Below are 7,040 nucleotides of genomic sequence, written 5' to 3'. Positions count from 1 at the left end.
CATAATCACTAGATTGAGTATGCCCTTCTCCATATTGCATTTAACCACCAGCACATGTAACACCAAACTCAAAATTTGGGGCTCTTCTTTAACTACCAACGGCCTCATCAAGTCCTAAGCCAAGCCCATTATCGACAATAGTTGTCCTTAATTTAATCTTATTTTTTCTAGCAAGTGCAAACTCCTCATTATCCAACTCTTCTTCATCAGCTGAATTATCTTTACTGTCTTCTTTCGAGAGTGGGTAGTTGACCGTCACTACTCTCATCGTGCATATTATCTGTATCTTTAGCTTCAATAGTATCTAATGCACACTTTTCTATATTTTTGGAGACATAATATTGTGTTGCATGTTCTTTTTCATTTATCACATGGTCATCTTTTCTTATCTCTGCATGTGTTAGTCCATATTTTATATTAAGTTCTTTGTCGTGTTCTTCTGTTTGATGCTCACTTTGGACCTTATTTTCAAGTAAGCTTCAATACACTTGTTAAACATTTCCTCATCTGTGTATTTGTAATTTTTATGTTCATGTCCCCTATTTTCCTTGAGGGGAAACCTACACATTTACAATTAAAAAGCAGCATTTTAAAATTGCATATTATCAACTGAATACAAATGTTTTTATAATTTATTATTTTAAAATTTAGTGTTGTCTCTAGTCACCAAGCCGTATGGGCATAAGTCTTATAATAAAAAACTCATCACCACTCCCAATATCAGTAATTTTCAATTAATAATTCTATGAACCATAATTTTAAAATTTCTTTTTCCCTCCTCATTCAAGATGCTAATATAATCAGCTTTAGTAAAGTCCATTATCAACATCATTAATAAAAAGAGAGAGAGAAAGAGCGAACAATGTATAGTAGTATATGCTAAAAAAGATTGTTGCTTTTTATGACACTTTATAAAATAAAGAGTGACGGATACATTATTTTCATGTGATTAGGTTGGTACATTCACTATTAATTTCTTGGATGATTAAGATAGCTAGCATTTACATGTCTTTCATGGATAATTATTATTTTTTAGTAAAATGCATATCCAATCCTAGTTTTGGAGGTCTAAAAATGACATATGCTAAAGGAGAAAGAATGCCACATGCACTTTACACAATCAAAATGTTGTTGTGTATTCTACTTTACATAATTAATTTATACAAAAAAGAAAGCCAAGACCAATACTGTCAATTATCATGCAAAAACACGAGTTTAAAAGAAATCTATTTGTAATTGAGCAACAAACCCAACAATCTCTTTCAACGCATATCATAAAAAGGAAAAGAAAAAATATGATAAAGTAAGTCAATTCAATTTAGATTTGCAATCCCTATTTCATTCAAAACGGGAAAAAATTGAAATAAGAAAAATTATTTTCAACTGGCTACTTCAAAAATTTGCAATATATAATTAATGCTTACCAATCAATCTTCTTCCTTGTCATTGCCCAAATAATTTTTCAGTCAAACGATGGAGATGGGTGCGATCGGTTGGGAATTTTGGATTGTGACAATAGGATGATAGAGAAGCAGCTATGTCGATTTTTGATCAAGAGAGAGGAGATGTTGGATTTAGTTTCATGTTCAAAACGGTGTGTTTAAGGAGTTTTAAGATCATTGGGTTAAGTTAAGCCCAAGTGGTTAGTTGAGACTCATAAAGTTATTTTTTATTGTAAATGCTCACCCTAATCCTATTTTAGGGTGCGAATAAATCTAATTTCTAAAATGGGGGTGTTAAGGGAAAAAATTTATTTTAGGGTGATTTTACTACATGTTGACAAGTTTAGGATTTTTATATCTTAGGCCAATATTTTTTGGAGCTTTCTTGTCTTTTATTGAATTAATGGCTCTAAAAAGCCAGAATTGAGACATTTAAGTTTGGACTGGTTGGGGACTAGCATAATAAAAGGATATCCGCTCGAAGGTCTCTAAAAGCCTTTGAAAATTGGACATCATTTACATCAATCTGAGGCTTAGCATTGTCTTATTGAATAAATATAATTGATGGACCATAATTCTGTGGCCATTTTTCCTTGATTGCAAGCAATAGTTTGTCTATAAGGATGTCACGTATTACCTTTTTGGTAATTGATGTAATAGCTTGGTCTCCATTGTACCAACTTCATGGTTCTTGTTTTTCCTTTTAGCAGTTTCTTTATAAATTAGTGTCTATATGTCAATCTTACCATCAAATAGAATGTTTAAGTTTCTATCAAACTTAAGATGTGTGGCAGATATAAGAAACACTATTTTAGGATGAATGTTTTGCTTTTACAATTTCTAGCATGTTCTTCTTCACCTTGAGCAAGATAAAATTTTTGACTTTCTTTGCTCAAATAGAAATATTTTTCGTCTATATCTATCATGTCATTCATTCTAGTGAAAGATTGATTAAGCATTTAAAGACACTTCATATATTATTGACAGGCATATATGAATTCTTGATATTTTCTTGTCATCTTTTAGCAATGGCTTTATTGCATTTGAATGAGGTTTGATTTTCCCATCTTTAATCATATTGTACACACATGAAGCAGATGTGCCCAGCTCAGCAGCAAAGACCTGATAGTCATGTGCCTTCTTAAGGGAATATGCTTTATCGTGTCGGTTGAGACTTTCACTCTTTTTCGACTCCTATTCCACGAACGTTTAAGTCATTGGAATTAGCTTTTGGATTGATTCTTGCCTTATGTCATAGCTTGTAAACTATCATTACAAAGATGGCAAATATGGTCGCAACAAGTTTATAACTATGTGCATTTAATTGACCTTGATCTACTTAAGAATGCATCACAATGATTATAGAAAATTTAAAATTAACATATTTGTTTTTCTTATTGCCATGTCTGATGTTGCTAGATTCAGTGTTAAGGCCTTCAACCGAATTAGGGACAACAACAATCCCTCCTCTATTATCTGAAGAATTATTGTTTGAAGGTTGAAAGTTAGTGGTCATATTTAGATAATGTGTAGGCAACTCAATGATAGAAATGAAGTTTGAAGAGAATGGGAATGTTCAATTGGTTGTCTGATTTGATATTGCAATGTATAAGTGGTAATATTTAAAAAGTTGAGGAGTTTGATAGTGTAATCGAGTAAATTAGTTCAAACTTGATTTTATTATGGCTGCAACTTTATAAAAACGGCCAACAATTTCTTCATTTGAGGGAAACAAATTTCAAACATAAATTCAAGTTCATTTTTTAAAAATTTTTGAATTTTAAACAAGTTAGCTTCAAAATTTTTCCTTCCCTCATTTTCTTTCTTTTTCTTTTTTTTTTTTTTTTTTTGAAAAATTTTTAGCATTTCAAAGTGTCAAGTGAGTGTGGGTTAATTTTTTGGAAGTTGAACAATCATTACTTAACTCAAAAAGATGATTACAAAAAATCTTTAATTTCGGCTGCGTAACGTAAAAAATGGGCAGAAATTTTTTTCTTAATATAAAAAACCAATTAAATTCAGCTACATTATTAAAATCTAAGGCCAAAATTTTCACTATTTTAGAGCTCATTCTAAAGAAACCGTTCGCTATTTAAATTCAATTTACAACACTAAAATGGAAGGTTTGAATTTTTTTAGACACTTCAAAGAAATTAGCATTTCCACCTTCTTTTAATGTTTAGGAGCAACAAACACAATTAATGTGCTCATTGGGACTCCCTTCCGTTTTAGTTAACTTCACAATAATTAATGTTATAGTTAATTATGATCAAGGGCATTTTAGACAAAATTAGAGGGGAGAAATTGAATTAACTAATTTCTTAATTCTTAAGCTTTTTCTATTTTCTCCAAATAAAGAAAACAGAGGGAGTAAAATAAATAATAATGTCACGGCCGTGAAAATTAAACTATTCAGCTAACCAACTCTTAAATGTAGTTCCAATCTCAAATAAAGCTTAAAACTTTCTCTCTCCCTCTCTTAGTCATGAGAGAGAGATTTAAATCTAGATCTTTTTTACTAAGTCACATATATGCACTTCCATCAAACTATACATGTGGATGCATAAATAATTTACTTTTAATCAAATTATAAGTATAAATTTAATAAATAAATAAAAGGTCATGTTATTTCCAAATAAGGGAATGTTAAAGCCAGAACCAATTTGTTAGTTAATAAAATTACTCTTTCAGTCAACCTAACTCTTAAACAATAATGATTAGTGTTGTCGCAACTCATGGGTTTTTATCTCTGAAAGTTCTTCATTTCTGGATTTCAATATTTTGTTGCCGTACCTCAATGATTTTTTTTTTTTTTTTTTTTTTTGGTTTCTTGAAATTTCTTCATATATGGATGATGGTTGTAGATAATCACTTCTCTTTTTGTTTTTTGATTGTAAAAGTAAATTCATTATTATAAATAAAAGCGTAATTTTATCAAATAACAAAATTTGCTCTGGATTTAATATTCTTTGCTCTGAAAATAACACCACTATAAATATAAATAAAATTATAATATATGTTACAGTAGGGTCAAATTCAAGGGTAATAAAAAATTACTCTAAACGCTCTATTTGACTGTGTGAAAATTTTTGAAAAAGAAAAATAAAATAACCCAAGGAAAATATTTTGCAGCCCGAAAGAAGACTCCTACTAAAATAATCAAGACTTCGAATTCTTTTTTCTGCAAATATAAATTTCTAAAATCTTATAATAATATTTTATGCGATTCATAGTCTGTTGTTTGGTGTACGAGATATAATTTTCATTACATTTTAAGTTCTAATTTTATTAATTTGACTACACTTTAATTGATTAAAATTAAGTTCTAAAATCTTTTAATTATATTTTTTTCAGAAAAAAATCTTTCAATTATTCATCTTGAAATAATATCATATTTGAAATAGTTCATTAAAATTTTTCATCACAATAATTACTCAATCATACCCAAAAATTTTGAGTAAATTATTTTTTTTATATATATAGTAAAGAAAGTATTGATAAATATTTGAATTTCTTTGGAGAATTTGAATTGATAAGTATTGATAAATCTTTTTCACTCTTCTCTCTTCAGCCTTCAATTGCATTGTCCCCCAAATTCTCTCTTTTGCTAATCGTTCATCTTCTCAAATCTCACTTCTCAATTCTCATCATCTCTCTCGCTCCCTTAGCCAATCTCTTTTTCCGGCCAAAACTCATGACCTGAAACTATTGATCTTGGTGTTTTACTTCAAGTTAACCTGTAATTTTCTCCAATTATGTTAGTTTTCATCCACCTTTCTTTCTTTTCGTTTCCTTCTTTGTTTTCAGTTTGATAATTTTGACATATATATATATATATGAACCATCTGCATTGTTTTTGTACCATAAAAGAACCATCTTGGATCAACAGCGCCCTTGCATTGTTTTTGTACGGTTCTTGGGATGGGACCCATCTGCAATATCCACGTCATCTAATATGTCCCTATTATAAAATTAACATCGATTAAAGAATGAATAGGGATCTTTCACATGGCTCAGTTACGAGCAAGACGTCACTGTGTCTGACACAGATTTGTCAGAATCGTATTTTTTAAAATTTTTTAGATTTAATTTATTTGTTTTCTTCCTCAGAAAATAGTCAGAAGAGACAGACGCTCACGTGGGTCCCATAGTTTCCTTTTTGGTTTCTTACAAAATCATTATAATATTTTCATGCAATATAAAGTAACGCACGCCGGCACGCGAGGTCCTCTCTATAGCCTCACGTGCCTCTACGTGACTTATCCTCCCGAGGATCATCATCCCATTTTATTATTATTGGAGACCTTTCTCCCTTCCTCTGCATGTGCTCCTACGTGGCATTTGTTAAATCCGTCTAAAGTCTGTAATTTTATTTTCATTATCAATTTCCATTTTTTGTTTCTTCTTAGCATCTGTAGAATTGTTCGCAGTACAAGGTGATTGATTTTGCGTTTACCATCTTTTTCTAAATTTTGGCAGAGTAAAATTAATTATAATTTTTGTGATTCAAAATTTAGATTAAGCTCTAGAAATTATGATAATTTTTTAAATAATTGACCCTTCGAATAAATTATATATTTTAATTTGTTTTCTTTATTTGCTTACATATTTTATTACTCTCTGTTTAATTATCTAACCAAAACTCAATATCAACATCTTTTCTAAGACAAAAATTTAGAATTCTCCAATCAAAATTTCTAGTCCAGATTTTATTTATACTGCTAATATCATTTACCACTAAATAACTATCTATAGGAATATTTTATTATGGACTATTCTTATTACGTGCATAAGGGAAGAGCAATATAAGAAGAAATTCTCATATAATGTTTTGTAAGGAAGATTCATTTATAAGTTTGCAAATGAATTTTTCACATTTGTTATAATTGATATAAATTCAAAATTAAAAATCCACTTGCTTTTATATTTTAAAATATTCTTAATATAATAGTTTTATAAACTTAATAGAATGATTAGTTTTGTCATAAACATTTGGATTATTTTAATTTTATAGAATTCAGGGGTAATTTAACAAATGTTAGATATAAGGTTTCAAATTTAATTAAATATCAAAAATGAATACTTATTAAGATAATAATAAATTTGGTCAAAATAAATTTAATAATACCAAAACTAACCTTATAAGAGAAACGACAACTGTTAAAATAAAAATAACAGCCAGCCCTAACTTAAAACTAACCGCATCTATTTCAAAACAGTTTTCTAACAGTGCAATCTTCCACCTCCGATAAGCACGCCAAAAACAAAGTCCAAACAGAATCAACCCTAAAACAAAACCGTCTCTCCTTCAACCCATCGACAACCTCAAAAAAATCAAGCACATTAGGAAAAGAAAATAGAAAAACTAGGTACATATGCGAAATAACTTTGTGATTTCATTTCCACAAACAACCGAAAAACTAGATTTTCCGATTTAAATACGGTCTATATACATATATAGGTTTCTCTGGTTCAAACGATAGATACAATTTATGTGTGTATATATATATATACACACACACGGTATATAAAAGGCATATATTCATATGAAAAATCAGAATATATATACACTATATCAATATTAATACAAACAGAATT

Source organism: Jatropha curcas, chromosome 2 (genome assembly GCF_041381405.1).
Source record: "Jatropha curcas cultivar XTBG-Jc1 chromosome 2, XTBG_Jcur_1.0, whole genome shotgun sequence".
In the NCBI taxonomy this organism is placed as follows: Eukaryota; Viridiplantae; Streptophyta; class Magnoliopsida; order Malpighiales; family Euphorbiaceae; genus Jatropha; species Jatropha curcas.
The sequence above is the reverse complement of the archived record's forward strand: the minus strand, read 5'-3'. Positions refer to the sequence as shown.